This window comes from Giraffa tippelskirchi, chromosome 12 (genome assembly GCF_054371585.1).
Source record: "Giraffa tippelskirchi isolate mGirTip1 chromosome 12, T2T-mGirTip1v1.2.pri, whole genome shotgun sequence".
Lineage (NCBI taxonomy): Eukaryota > Metazoa > Chordata > Mammalia > Artiodactyla > Giraffidae > Giraffa > Giraffa tippelskirchi.
In genome coordinates this window covers 65,343,717-65,358,907 of record NC_137286.1, presented here as the reverse complement: position 1 = coordinate 65,358,907, position 15,191 = coordinate 65,343,717, and the positions used below count along the sequence as shown (strand labels likewise).

The 15,191-nt window shown below is 55.0% G+C and overlaps 3 long non-coding RNA genes across 3 annotated transcripts in view; 2 read left to right on the top strand and 1 right to left on the bottom strand.

The window, feature by feature from the left end:
• LOC145530002 (uncharacterized) overlaps positions 1–15,191 on the bottom strand; it is a 1,493,464-nt gene that overhangs the window by 1,232,245 nt on the left and 246,028 nt on the right. Inside the window, exons 34-35 of the long non-coding RNA XR_014071397.1 lie at positions 9,002–9,113; positions 1,370–1,481 (exon numbers count right to left, since the gene is read on the bottom strand). This is a non-coding gene — a long non-coding RNA (uncharacterized LOC145530002). The remainder of the gene's footprint in view (positions 1–1,369; positions 1,482–9,001; positions 9,114–15,191) is intronic.
• LOC145530016 (uncharacterized) lies at positions 5,175–6,975 on the top strand. Its single transcript, XR_014071414.1, has 2 exons — positions 5,175–6,062; positions 6,313–6,975. It is a non-coding gene; the product is annotated as an uncharacterized LOC145530016 (long non-coding RNA).
• Positions 12,810–14,610, top strand: LOC145530018 (uncharacterized). The gene is made up of 2 exons (XR_014071416.1): positions 12,810–13,697; positions 13,948–14,610. It is a non-coding gene; the product is annotated as an uncharacterized LOC145530018 (long non-coding RNA).

Sequence of the window (15,191 nt, the reverse complement as noted above, 5' to 3'; positions counted from 1 at the left end):
ACCGCTCCGGGGAAGACACGCACCGACGGAACCCCTTGGGAAACAGCAGTGAGAGTCCTCACCGTCGTAAGGGTTTCCTCTGGGGACAACCTGCCCTGGGCACCACATGAGGGAGCAGACCGGCTTCTCTTCCTCTGCTCCCACACCATTCACTCATGAAGGCAGCTCAGGTGTTCTCATGCCCTGCCTGCCTGCCTGCCTGCCTGCCTGGCTCATCCGTGAGCTGTGACCACCTCCAGGGCAGGACTCCACCTTCTCCTCTCTGTGTACCGTGAATCTGCACACAGTGGGCTTTCAGAACCTTAGGAGACTTGAGCCATTCCCACTCGAGCCAGAACCCTCCCCAGGAAGGAAAACGGCTGTGGGGTCATTTTGGCCCCAGCACTGGTTCCGAAAGCCTGGCGGCTCCTACAGCCTCTACGGTGTGAAGAGGGAGGTCCCTTTTGACAGAGCTTTCCGGCTGTCAGATCTAAGCTGTTGTTTCACTGTCAGCTGTGTCTCTTCCGTTGCAGCCAGGTGGGCCACGCTGCTCCAAAGGGGCTCACAAGCTGAGTGGCAAGGGAGGTATTGAGAGGACAGGGATGGCTACAACGTGCTGCAAACTGAGTGAGGGTCCCCACAATCCTCAGCAAAGGTCTGTGGTGTGCAAGTGGGGAGTAGAGGGCCCCCAAGTTCCAAAGGAAGGGAGGTACTCGGGAGCTAAAGCCCTTGGCTGCTGTGGTAGCAGCTGCAGATGGCAGCTCGTCCACAGTGCACTTCGAATGAGGTCATATGAGCGGGACTCTGGAAATGGCTCCGAAATCAAGAGAAAGGGGTCAGGGTATGTGGGAATCCGGCGGGGGTGGGGGGTGGATGAAGGAAGGTGTCCTTCCTCTCTCCAGTGCAATTTGGTTTGGTGAGTCTCAAAGCTACCAGATGGCACTTCCCAAGTCAGGCCCCCGCAGGAATCAGGGTGGGCTGTGTGCCTCGGCCCCTGCCACAGGGACAAGCCACACCAGTGGCCTCCCTGAGCTCAAATGGCCGGATCTGGGGGTTCTGTCTGGGTGCACACCTCCTTCCTCTGGCCAAGTTCCCCCCTTCTCTGAGCACCAGCTTCATCCTCTCGAATGAGGACATCGATTGCTACCTTGGCACGTTACTCTCTTCATCCTGTGAAGACTCATTAGGCTTATCCTACAATTACTAGCTGGCCCGAAGAGATATCTCCTGAATCCAGATTAAGCTGGAGTCTCCCAGGCTCATCTGGCATGTCTTCCCTGAAGTCTGCCAAAACCCACACCCTTGCATTTCCAGGGACTCCCCTTAGCCAGCTGGGCAGAAAACCCAGCATGGTTCAAACAAGCTGACAGACAAGCGGGAGAGGACTCACGGGCAGACGGCCTCCCTCAGGTCTCGGGTGGAACTCTGGGACCACAGCAGCAGCGGGCCATCTCAGCCCCTGGGCTCAGCAGCGCCCTCATTCTCAGGCCGGCGGCTCTGCCCTGAGGGGAGCAGGAAGGTCACCAACTGCCGCAGGCGGACCTCAAGCCCCTCCCACTGCTGGAGCCTGACCTCCCCCGGCCCCACCCCTTCCCCTACCCCAGCAGGACGAGAGCTCGTCTTCCCCTGGCTTCCAACGTGAGGCCCGGCCCCGGGCCCCGATTGGGCACTGCCCCAGTCCGGAGCCAATCACAGTGGCCAGGGAGGTGGAACGCACCGATTGGCCAGGGCCAGGTCATGTGACCATACTCCCCAGGAAACTCAAACCTTACCAAGATTCCCTAACAAACCAATGAACAAAATTATCCAGTAAAGGCAAACCGTACTTTTTAATGAGGCCAATGTCACAGAAAAAAAAAAAAAATCCTTCACAATGAACTGCTCAAGGAAGCTACTAAATAAGCTTTCAGAAAAGTTAAGACTTTTTTTTTTTTTAATAGGGTGACGGAGAGCTATACCTTTCCCATCTATGTGAATTTAGGTTTAAACTAGATTTCCCTCGGCTATTATATAAGACAAAAAACCCCACATCACCCCCTTTCACTCCCCCCACCCCCAAAAAGTGTTTTAGTCTATTGAATTTTTGTGTCCTCAGTTGTGTCTGATTCACGGCAACTCACGAACTCTACACAGCCAGGCTCTTCCGTCCATGGAATTCAGGGCAATTTTTTTCTGTCACAGCAAATGCCCACCCTGGGTGATCCAAAGGCAAGGGCTCAGAGGCTCCTGAGAGTCTAACTCCTTTCAGCCGAGCACAGAGCTGGCTCCTCACTGGGATGCCTGTGGCCTGGGGCTCCCAGAGGGGAGAGCAGCACTCGCCCCACCGTGTGGTCACTGCTGGAAGTGCAGGCTGCTCCTCACTCCCCCTTGACAGTGTCCCTGAGGGCAGAACAGTGTGAATCTACTCAAGGTGGAAACGCAAACTCCGATGCAACCAAACTTCCCACAAGGTCTCCAAAACCACTCAGGAACAGGGAATTGGAAACTGCAGGGCATGACATGAATGGAGATGGAGACTTGACACCTTACACCGAGTTCACTTCCAGTTATCCCTAGACAAAGTTTCCATGAAAACTTGTCACAAATCTAGAAGAACAATGAGCAGAAACCGGACACGTGCTTTGAGTCTTCACACACAAAACAAAAAGGCAGCCCACAAAACAACCCAGAGAATACAGTGGACTTTGCAAAATCAAAGATATCTACTGTGGGAAAGACCTCATTACAAAAGCAAAAGACAGGTCATACATCGCGAGACGAATGAGTGGAAACACAAAGCTTCTCAAGGATGTGTCTCCAAACAGACAAAGAACACCAACACGACAAGCCTGTGAAAACTAGGGAAAGGTCTGAAGGGACACCAGACTGAGGAAGACACACACAGAGTATCCCGGATGATGTCCAGCACTGAGGGCCTGAAGAAACAACAGTCTAGTTGCACTCCCTCAGGCCTGTGTGACCCTGGATGAGGCCTCTGTTTCCCGGTGGCTCTGAGAGATGGACAGGGAGGAAGGGGAAGAGAAATCACTTGCATTTCTAATACTCACAGCAAAGTCTTCCAATGAGAAGGGAATTATCACCCCCACTGACAATGCCATTCACTGAAGTGATACCCACGAGTCCATCTAACCCAGAAGGGAAGGAAGGACCTGTTCTCACAAAACGGCGAGAGATGGAAGAAGGAAGATCAAGCCCACACCAACCACTGGAAAGAGAAGCTGTGCTCAGGGCTTGAAAGAATTCCTATTGGGAAAATGATGTCACAGCCCCACAAGGCAATCCACAGCTTCGATGCTATTCCTCCCAAAATGCCAATGCATTTTCGCACCGAACAAAGAATTGCAAAAGGGGTACGGAAACAGAAAAGAGCCTAAATTGTCAATACAATCCGACGAAAAAGCCCCGATACGGACATCCAAGGTTGTGTGAAAGGAAATTAGACGACCAAACTAGGATCCTCAGGAGAGTATCGGAGAAGGCGATGGCGACCCACTCCAGTACTCTTGCCTGGAAAACGCCCTGGACGGAGGAGCCTGGTAGGCTGCAGGCCATGGGGTCGCGCAGAGTCAGACACGACTGAAGTGACTTAGGCGCAGCGGCAGCAGCAGGACAGTATGCTATTGGGAATACAACAACACACACAGATCCAGATCGATGGAATAAAGTTGAGGGTCCAGAAACAAACCCCGGCATCCATGGTCAACTCATCTCTGACACAAAAGGGGAGAATATCCAAATGGGAACGAGAAAGCCTCTTCAATAAATGTCCATGGGAAAACCAGACAGCTACATCTGAAGAACGCTATTGGTTTTGATCTCACACCACCTCAATATCGGGGAAAAACCTCACCCTAAAGACTGATGTCATGAGACAGCTAGAAAGAAGCGTAGGTCAAAGGCTCCTTAACATCAGAGTCTCCTTGCCATTTGCTGGGCGGAGGTAGAAATGGGTCTCTTCAAGTAAGGGAAAGAGGAAAACGAAGTACGCCAATGGGTTTCCATCCAATGGAACCTCTTCACAACAGAGAAGCTAAGCATTCAGAAATGCAAAAGATGGGAAACGGAACATGAGAGACTCCTTGCAAGTGGTGTATCTGAGAAGGGGTTCATATGGAAAGAGACGAAGAACGCACAGCACTCAGATTCCAAGAAACACCACCACCACCCTTGACCCTTCCCCCATGACCAACTCCGACCTAAAGCCTTTCTCTCCCTCTAACCTATCCCTAAAACATAACCCTCATCTAATCACATACATGTGCATTCCTAGCATCCATCCATCCTCACACGAGAGAGAAAGAGGAAGACACAGACTGAATCAAGAAGGGAAAAGAGAGGGACACAGCCAGAGAGAGACACGGAACCAAAGAGAGGAATGGAGTCGATGGTCCAGACGTTTCATCAATCTGTCTCGAAGGTAGAAGTAATGACAGCGCCCATCCACCCCAGAAGGGGGAAAAGGACAGAAGCTTTGAGAGGAAAAGACAAGAACGCAGGGAGCCATTAGAAGCTCAGCCACCCGCAGAAGCCGAGCTGGGACACTTGAACAGAATCTCAATGGAAACAGAGGACCAGAAAGTTGGCTACTCTTTTCTATAAGAGAGGGAGACCTTCGAGTCTTCCTTTCGGTCCTCCAACTTGGATGCGGGGTCTCAAAACACTCAGGAGGGGGAGTGCCTTTTCCTGGGTACCACGGCGCATCCAGGCCTCGTTCTGCCCCATTCTGTGCTGTGTCAGCCCTGGATGGAGTCTTTCTTTCTGAAGTCTCAGCGCACAAGCTCCACGTGATATCGGCCCCAGGTGGAAAGGCATGGAGCTGCTCGTAGGCCGACAGACCTAGGAAGCAGATGGGAGAATGACCCCCACTCTGCAGATGGAGAGACTGGGGAAACCCTGAGGGGCATACGCTTGTCCAGGGCCACACCACTTATGAGAAGAAGGAGCCTGGTCTGAGAGCAGCGGGGTCCTCGGAGCTCAGGCCCTGGCTGCACCCAGGCCTCCCCAGGGCTGTGGGCTGGGCTGTGTGGCTGTCACTGTGCCTGCACATGGCCTAAGGGGGGTGGTCGAGCAGTCAGAAACCCAGAGATTCCCTTGGGAAGTTTTGGGGAAGGGACCTCAGCACGAACCCCAGGAAATGATGTCACCTGCCGGCAACAGAACCCAACAGAACCCGCAACCCGGGTATCCAGGCCTCCAGAGCGGAGAGGAGCCCCCAGCCAGATCACTTGCTGCCAGGATGTTCTGCTGTTTGCCCCTGCCCAGAGGCCGGGGCCTCAGGAGAGGTCACAGGCAGTGTGCGTGGGCACCCTGTCAACGTTGGCTCAGGGCACCCCCGAGAGGCCTCTGGCCCTTTGCCCGGAGAAACAGAAAGGTAACACGGGGAGCCCCAGGCCGGGCCAGCCCACCTCTCCCATGCCACCCGGAAACACCGGGTCCTTTGCCTGTGTGTGTGGATGCGGGTTTCTCGGGGTGTGTCTCCCTCAAGGAAGCCCAGGCGGATGTGGGGTCAGAAGCCTGCGGGCAAGTTGTGTCCACACCCCAGGGGAGAGCAGGCTGGCTGGGATGGGGAGAGTGCGGGCAGCGCCGGCCGCCCAGGCTGGCCTCACACCCTCAGGTGGGTCTCTTTCGTCCCGGGTGGGGATCTGAGCAGACACACGTCTCTGACCCTTCTGGGAAGAGAAGTTCGAGCAGGCAGAAGCAGCGGCTCCACTGGCCAGGCCCAGCTCGGAAAACTCCCAGCATGGCTGGCTGACGGTCACTGTCGTTGCAGAGCTTCCCACGTTATGAGGCCGAGGACGGGGACACCCCGTCCACCTCCCGGAGGGAGGGGTCGGAGCACCACCCCCCCGCCCCTGAGGCCCAGTGCAAGCTCCAGGTGAGCGTGCCCACGGAGGCATCAGCCCCACCGGGGGCGAAGCGGAGGCGGGGAAGGCCTGCTGCCGAGACACCACACAGGATACACCCGGCGGCCCAGTCTGAGGCTGCCACGGAGCTCAGCACACCCGGCTCCGACCCAGAGTCCCGAGAACCCCAGCCTCTGAGGCAGCAGGAGGACCTGGAGCCCAGCACGCCAGAGCACAGAGGTGAGGACGCTGGGGCTGGTGCACGGGAGTGTGTGGGGAGGGGGTGCTGAGCTACACAGGGACGAGTCCCCGAAAGATGCTGCTGGGCCTGCAGCAAGCGCTGGCCTCACACCCCCACCCCCATCTTGCACACTTCAGTCCCAAAAGACATCCGACCCTGGGTATTCTTTGGGAATCTCTTGGAAGCTTTCTGTCCCGGGATACGCACATGCCAAGGCTGGCCTGTGGGCAAACTTTGCTTCTCCCCCAGCTCTAGCACTGGCCTCCAACTGGAACCAGGCTCCACTTCCCAGACCTGTCCCTACAGAGGTGGTGGCTCCAGGTGCAGGACCCAGGGATCCACCGAGGGCAGATGGAGAACCGAGACTTGCCCTCGCAGAGACACCAGGCCAGCTGGGTTCTGGCCAGCACACCGGGCAGATCGGATCTCCGTGCCTGCAGGACCCCCAGCCCCAGGCACTGATGTCCCACCCCCTCAGCCAGAACCTCCACCTCCACGTGCACCTGTACCTGCTCGGGCTTTGGCAGGAGAACCCGAGGCAGAGGAGGAGTCACCGCCTCGGCAGGGAGAGCCTGCCCTGGCTCCCGCGCAACACCCAGACGCCGACGATGACTCACCCACCCCTGCAGGAAGAACGAGCCCCCGCTCTGGACAGAGACCCAGAGCCCTTGCCGGAAACACCACGTCCAGGGGAGCGGTCGGCTCTGCCGCCTCCATCCCTGTCGGCTCACCGTGGACGCTGTCAACTCGGTCTGCCCCCAGGGGACATGGAGTTCCTTTCCCCTGAACTGCTTTGCATTTGGTTTGTTTCCACCTTTCTGGTGATGTTTTATTTTTTGTATGGTTTCCTGTATTTTTGTTGGTTAAGTTGGGATTAGTAAACTTTTTCATCATTGTTGCAATTTGGGAACACTCTTGTGTAACTGGTGATACTGTGTTACCATCACCACTTTGTGGTTTCAGACCCGTTTGATCTTTATGCCCCACCCCCCAACAAAGCCTGGATTCAAGGCAAGCACGCCCTGTTCATCCCTCCCCCCGATCCTGAACACAATTTCATCTTTTCTTTCTGCATTCCTTCCTATATTCTTGGTGTCCCCAATCAATGACTCTCAGTGAAATGACTGAAGGAGTTTCTTTCGGACTCTCCACCTACTGTAAGACTCCATTGGAGAGTTCTCATTTTTATGTCATTTGAACTAGCCTTTGATAGCTGACAGGACGGTGTACGTCCTTTCAAGATATCATGTGCCAAACGAAGCCCTTTTGGCAAATGCCATCATTATCTCCAGGCAGGCATTGCTGTTTGAAGGGTGACATCTCAGCCAGAAGGCAGAGACTGAGCTCCTCTTGTTGCACCAGCTCCCAAAAGAAGCCAAGAAAGGGAGCTGGAACAACAAACCACCCCAACGCCCAGGAAAGCGTTCTTCACGACAGAAGGCTAGAAAATGACCCAACAACCTTGTGGCCCAGAACCCCTCTAGAAAAATCACTGTTCCATAAAAAAGAGAAACACGTGGGAAGTTCCAAGGAGAGGCAATGCCCATGGCCAGTGTACTTTAGAGACGGCCTGACCGCTCCGGGGAAGACACGCACCGACGGAACCCCTTGGGAAACAGCAGTGAGAGTCCTCACCGTCGTAAGGGTTTCCTCTGGGGACAACCTGCCCTGGGCACCACATGAGGGAGCAGACCGGCTTCTCTTCCTCTGCCCCCACACCATTCACTCATGAAGGCAGCTCAGGTGTTCTCATGCCCTGCCTGCCTGCCTGCCTGCCTGGCTCATCCGTGAGCTGTGAGCACCTCCAGGGCAGGACTCCACCTTCTCCTCTCTGTGTACCGTGAATCTGCACACAGTGGGCTTTCAGAACCTTAGGAGACTTGAGCCATTCCCACTCGAGCCAGAACCCTCCCCAGGAAGGAAAACGGCTGTGGAGTCATTTTGGCCCCAGCACTGGTTCCGAAAGCCTGGCGGCTCCTACAGCCTCTACGGTGTGAAGAGGGAGGTCCCTTTTGACAGAGCTTTCCGGCTGTCAGATCTAAGCTGTTGTTTCACTGTCAGCTGTGTCTCTTCCGTTGCAGCCAGGTGGGCCACGCTGCTCCAAAGGGGCTCACAAGCTGAGTGGCAAGGGAGGTATTGAGAGGACAGGGATGGCTACAACGTGCTGCAAACTGAGTGAGGGTCCCCACAATCCTCAGCAAAGGTCTGTGGTGTGCAAGTGGGGAGTAGAGGGCCCCCAAGTTCCAAAGGAAGGGAGGTACTCGGGAGCTAAAGCCCTTGGCTGCTGTGGTAGCAGCTGCAGATGGCAGCTCGTCCACAGTGCACTTCGAATGAGGTCATATGAGCGGGACTCTGGAAATGGCTCCGAAATCAAGAGAAAGGGGTCAGGGTATGTGGGAATCCGGCGGGGGTGGGGGGTGGATGAAGGAAGGTGTCCTTCCTCTCTCCAGTGCAATTTGGTTTGGTGAGTCTCAAAGCTACCAGATGGCACTTCCCAAGTCAGGCCCCCGCAGGAATCAGGGTGGGCTGCGTGCCTCGGCGCCTGCTACAGGGACAAGCCACACCAGTGGCCTCCCTGAGCTCAAATGGCCGGATCTGGGGGTTCTGTCTGGGTGCACACCTCCTTGCTCTGGCCAAGTTCCCCCCTTCTCTGAGCACCAGCTTCATCCTCTCGAATGAGGACATCGATTGCTACCTTGGCACGTTACTCCCTTCATCCTGTGAAGACTCATTAGGCTTATCCTACAATTACTAGCTGGCCCGAAGAGATATCTCCTGAATCCAGATTAAGCTGGAGTCTCCCAGGCTCATCTGGCATGTCTTCCCTGAAGTCTGCCAAAACCCACACCCTTGCATTTCCAGGGACTCCCCTTAGCCAGCTGGGCAGAAAACCCAGCATGGTTCAAACAAGCTGACAGACAAGCGGGAGAGGACTCACGGGCAGACGGCCTCCCTCAGGTCTCTGGTGGAGCTCTGGGACCACAGCAGCAGCGGGCCATCTCAGACCCTGGGCTCAGCAGCGCCCTCATTCTCAGGCCGGCGGCTCTGCCCTGAGGGGAGCAGGAAGGTCACCAACTGCCGCAGGCGGACCTCAAGCCCCTCCCACTGCTGGAGCCTGACCTCCCCCGGCCCCACCCCTTCCCCTACCCCAGCAGGACGAGAGCTCGTCTTCCCCTGGCTTCCAACGTGAGGCCCGGCCCCGGGCCCCGATTGGGCACTGCCCCAGTCCGGAGCCAATCACAGTGGCCAGGGAGGTGGAACGCACCGATTGGCCAGGGCCAGGTCATGTGACCATACTCCCCAGGAAACTCAAACCTTACCAAGATTCCCTAACAAACCAATGAACAAAATTATCCAGTAAAGGCAAACCGTACTTTTTAATGAGGCCAATGTCACAGAAAAAAAAAAAAAAATCCTTCACAATGAACTGCTCAAGGAAGCTACTAAATAAGCTTTCAGAAAAGTTAAGACGTTTTTTTTCTTTTTAATAGGGTGACGGAGAGCTATACCTTTCCCATCTATGTGAATTTAGGTTTAAACTAGATTTCCCTCGGCTATTATATAAGACAAAAAACCCCACATCACCCCCTTTCACTCCCCCCACCCCCAAAAAGTGTTTTAGTCTATTGAATTTTTGTGTCCTCAGTTGTGTCTGATTCACGGCAACTCACGAACTCTACACAGCCAGGCTCTTCCGTCCATGGAATTCAGGGCAATTTTTTTCTGTCACAGCAAATGCCCACCCTGGGTGATCCAAAGGCAAGGGCTCAGAGGCTCCTGAGAGTCTAACTCCTTTCAGCCGAGCACAGAGCTGGCTCCTCACTGGGATGCCTGTGGCCTGGGGCTCCCAGAGGGGAGAGCAGCACTCGCCCCACCGTGTGGTCACTGCTGGAAGTGCAGGCTGCTCCTCACTCCCCCTTGACAGTGTCCCTGAGGGCAGAACAGTGGGAATCTACTCAAGGTGGAAACGCAAACTCCGATGCAACCAAACTTCCCACAAGGTCTCCAAAACCACTCAGGAACAGGGAATTGGAAACTGCAGGGCATGACATGAATGGAGATGGAGACTTGACACCTTACACCGAGTTCACTTCCAGTTATCCCTAGACAAAGTTTCCATGAAAACTTGTCACAAATCTAGAAGAACAATGAGCAGAAACCGGACACGTGCTTTGAGTCTTCACACACAAAACAAAAAGGCAGCCCACAAAACAACCCAGAGAATACAGTGGACTTTGCAAAATCAAAGATATCTACTGTGGGAAAGACCTCATTACAAAAGCAAAAGACAGGTCATACATCGCGAGACGAATGAGTGGAAACACAAAGCTTCTCAAGGATGTGTCTCCAAACAGACAAAGAACACCAACACGACAAGCCTGTGAAAACTAGGGAAAGGTCTGAAGGGACAGCAGACTGAGGAAGACACACACAGAGTATCCCGGATGATGTCCAGCACTGAGGGCCTGAAGAAACAACAGTCTAGTTGCACTCCCTCAGGCCTGTGTGACCCTGGATGAGGCCTCTGTTTCCCGGTGGCTCTGAGAGATGGACAGGGAGGAAGGGGAAGAGAAATCACTTGCATTTCTAATACTCACAGCAAAGTCTTCCAATGAGAAGGGAATTATCACCCCCACTGACAATGCCATTCACTGAAGTGATACCCACGAGTCCATCTAACCCAGAAGGGAAGGAAGGACCTGTTCTCACAAAACGGCGAGAGATGGAAGAAGGAAGATCAAGCCCACACCAACCACTGGAAAGAGAAGCTGTGCTCAGGGCTTGAAAGAATTCCTATTGGGAAAATGATGTCACAGCCCCACAAGGCAATCCACAGCTTCGATGCTATTCCTCCCAAAATGCCAATGCATTTTCGCACCGAACAAAGAATTGCAAAAGGGGTACGGAAACAGAAAAGAGCCTAAATTGTCAATACAATCCGACGAAAAAGCCCCGATACGGACATCCAAGGTTGTGTGAAAGGAAATTAGACGACCAAACTAGGATCCTCAGGAGAGTATCGGAGAAGGCGATGGCGACCCACTCCAGTACTCTTGCCTGGAAAACGCCCTGGACGGAGGAGCCTGGTAGGCTGCAGGCCATGGGGTCGCGCAGAGTCAGACACGACTGAAGTGACTTAGGCGCAGCGGCAGCAGCAGGACAGTATGCTATTGGGAATACAACAACACACACAGATCCAGATCGATGGAATAAAGTTGAGGGTCCAGAAACAAACCCCGGCATCCATGGTCAACTCATCTCTGACACAAAAGGGGAGAATATCCAAATGGGAACGAGAAAGCCTCTTCAATAAATGTCCATGGGAAAACCAGACAGCTACATCTGAAGAACGCTATTGGTTTTGATCTCACACCACCTCAATATCGGGGAAAAACCTCACCCTAAAGACTGATGTCATGAGACAGCTAGAAAGAAGCGTAGGTCAAAGGCTCCTTAACATCAGAGTCTCCTTGCCATTTGCTGGGCGGAGGTAGAAATGGGTCTCTTCAAGTAAGGGAAAGAGGAAAACGAAGTACGCCAATGGGTTTCCATCCAATGGAACCTCTTCACAACAGAGAAGCTAAGCATTCAGAAATGCAAAAGATGGGAAACGGAACATGAGAGACTCCTTGCAAGTGGTGTATCTGAGAAGGGGTTCATATGGAAAGAGACGAAGAACGCACAGCACTCAGATTCCAAGAAACACCACCACCACCCTTGACCCTTCCCCCATGACCAACTCCGACCTAAAGCCTTTCTCTCCCTCTAACCTATCCCTAAAACATAACCCTCATCTAATCACATACATGTGCATTCCTAGCATCCATCCATCCTCACACGAGAGAGAAAGAGGAAGACACAGACTGAATCAAGAAGGGAAAAGAGAGGGACACAGCCAGAGAGAGACACGGAACCAAAGAGAGGAATGGAGTCGATGGTCCAGACGTTTCATCAATCTGTCTCGAAGGTAGAAGTAATGACAGCGCCCATCCACCCCAGAAGGGGGAAAAGGACAGAAGCTTTGAGAGGAAAAGACAAGAACGCAGGGAGCCATTAGAAGCTCAGCCACCCGCAGAAGCCGAGCTGGGACACTTGAACAGAATCTCAATGGAAACAGAGGACCAGAAAGTTGGCTACTCTTTTCTATAAGAGAGGGAGACCTTCGAGTCTTCCTTTCGGTCCTCCAACTTGGATGCGGGGTCTCAAAACACTCAGGAGGGGGAGTGCCTTTTCCTGGGTACCACGGCGCATCCAGGCCTCGTTCTGCCCCATTCTGTGCTGTGTCAGCCCTGGATGGAGTCTTTCTTTCTGAAGTCTCAGCGCACAAGCTCCACGTGATATCGGCCCCAGGTGGAAAGGCATGGAGCTGCTCGTAGGCCGACAGACCTAGGAAGCAGATGGGAGAATGACCCCCACTCTGCAGATGGAGAGACTGGGGAAACCCTGAGGGGCATACGCTTGTCCAGGGCCACACCACTTATGAGAAGAAGGAGCCTGGTCTGAGAGCAGCGGGGTCCTCGGAGCTCAGGCCCTGGCTGCACCCAGGCCTCCCCAGGGCTGTGGGCTGGGCTGTGTGGCTGTCACTGTGCCTGCACATGGCCTAAGGGGGGTGGTCGAGCAGTCAGAAACCCAGAGATTCCCTTGGGAAGTTTTGGGGAAGGGACCTCAGCACGAACCCCAGGAAATGATGTCACCTGCCGGCAACAGAACCCAACAGAACCCGCAACCCGGGTATCCAGGCCTCCAGAGCGGAGAGGAGCCCCCAGCCAGATCACTTGCTGCCAGGATGTTCTGCTGTTTGCCCCTGCCCAGAGGCCGGGGCCTCAGGAGAGGTCACAGGCAGTGTGCGTGGGCACCCTGTCAACGTTGGCTCAGGGCACCCCCGAGAGGCCTCTGGCCCTTTGCCCGGAGAAACAGAAAGGTAACACGGGGAGCCCCAGGCCGGGCCAGCCCACCTCTCCCATGCCACCCGGAAACACCGGGTCCTTTGCCTGTGTGTGTGGATGCGGGTTTCTCGGGGTGTGTCTCCCTCAAGGAAGCCCAGGCGGATGTGGGGTCAGAAGCCTGCGGGCAAGTTGTGTCCACACCCCAGGGGAGAGCAGGCTGGCTGGGATGGGGAGAGTGCGGGCAGCGCCGGCCGCCCAGGCTGGCCTCACACCCTCAGGTGGGTCTCTTTCGTCCCGGGTGGGGATCTGAGCAGACACACGTCTCTGACCCTTCTGGGAAGAGAAGTTCGAGCAGGCAGAAGCAGCGGCTCCACTGGCCAGGCCCAGCTCGGAAAACTCCCAGCATGGCTGGCTGACGGTCACTGTCGTTGCAGAGCTTCCCACGTTATGAGGCCGAGGACGGGGACACCCCGTCCACCTCCCGGAGGGAGGGGTCGGAGCACCACCCCCCCGCCCCTGAGGCCCAGTGCAAGCTCCAGGTGAGCGTGCCCACGGAGGCATCAGCCCCACCGGGGGCGAAGCGGAGGCGGGGAAGGCCTGCTGCCGAGACACCACACAGGATACACCCGGCGGCCCAGTCTGAGGCTGCCACGGAGCTCAGCACACCCGGCTCCGACCCAGAGTCCCGAGAACCCCAGCCTCTGAGGCAGCAGGAGGACCTGGAGCCCAGCACGCCAGAGCACAGAGGTGAGGACGCTGGGGCTGGTGCACGGGAGTGTGTGGGGAGGGGGTGCTGAGCTACACAGGGACGAGTCCCCGAAAGATGCTGCTGGGCCTGCAGCAAGCGCTGGCCTCACACCCCCACCCCCATCTTGCACACTTCAGTCCCAAAAGACATCCGACCCTGGGTATTCTTTGGGAATCTCTTGGAAGCTTTCTGTCCCGGAATACGCACATGCCAAGGCTGGCCTGTGGGCAAACTTTGCTTCTCCCCCAGCTCTAGCACTGGCCTCCAACTGGAACCAGGCTCCACTTCCCAGACCTGTCCCTACAGAGGTGGTGGCTCCAGGTGCAGGACCCAGGGATCCACCGAGGGCAGATGGAGAACCGAGACTTGCCCTCGCAGAGACACCAGGCCAGCTGGGTTCTGGCCAGCACACCGGGCAGATCGGATCTCCGTGCCTGCAGGACCCCCAGCCCCAGGCACTGATGTCCCACCCCCTCAGCCAGAACCTCCACCTCCACGTGCACCTGTACCTGCTCGGGCTTTGGCAGGAGAACCCGAGGCAGAGGAGGAGTCACCGCCTCGGCAGGGAGAGCCTGCCCTGGCTCCCGCGCAACACCCAGACGCCGACGATGACTCACCCACCCCTGCAGGAAGAACGAGCCCCCGCTCTGGACAGAGACCCAGAGCCCTTGCCGGAAACACCACGTCCAGGGGAGCGGTCGGCTCTGCCGCCTCCATCCCTGTCGGCTCACCGTGGACGCTGTCAACTCGGTCTGCCCCCAGGGGACATGGAGTTCCTTTCCCCTGAACTGCTTTGCATTTGGTTTGTTTCCACCTTTCTGGTGATGTTTTATTTTTTGTATGGTTTCCTGTATTTTTGTTGGTTAAGTTGGGATTAGTAAACTTTTTCATCATTGTTGCAATTTGGGAACACTCTTGTGTAACTGGTGATACTGTGTTACCATCACCACTTTGTGGTTTCAGACCCGTTTGATCTTTATGCCCCACCCCCCAACAAAGCCTGGATTCAAGGCAAGCACGCCCTGTTCATCCCTCCCCCCGATCCTGAACACAATTTCATCTTTTCTTTCTGCATTCCTTCCTATATTCTTGGTGTCCCCAATCAATGACTCTCAGTGAAATGACTGAAGGAGTTTCTTTCGGACTCTCCACCTACTGTAAGACTCCATTGGAGAGTTCTCATTTTTATGTCATTTGAACTAGCCTTTGATAGCTGACAGGACGGTGTACGTCCTTTCAAGATATCATGTGCCAAACGAAGCCCTTTTGGCAAATGCCATCATTATCTCCAGGCAGGCATTGCTGTTTGAAGGGTGACATCTCAGCCAGAAGGCAGAGACTGAGCTCCTCTTGTTGCACCAGCTCCCAAAAGAAGCCAAGAAAGGGAGCTGGAACAACAAACCACCCCAACGCCCAGGAAAGCGTTCTTCACGACAGAAGGCTAGAAAATGACCCAACAACCTTGTGGCCCAGAACCCCTCTAGAAAAATCAC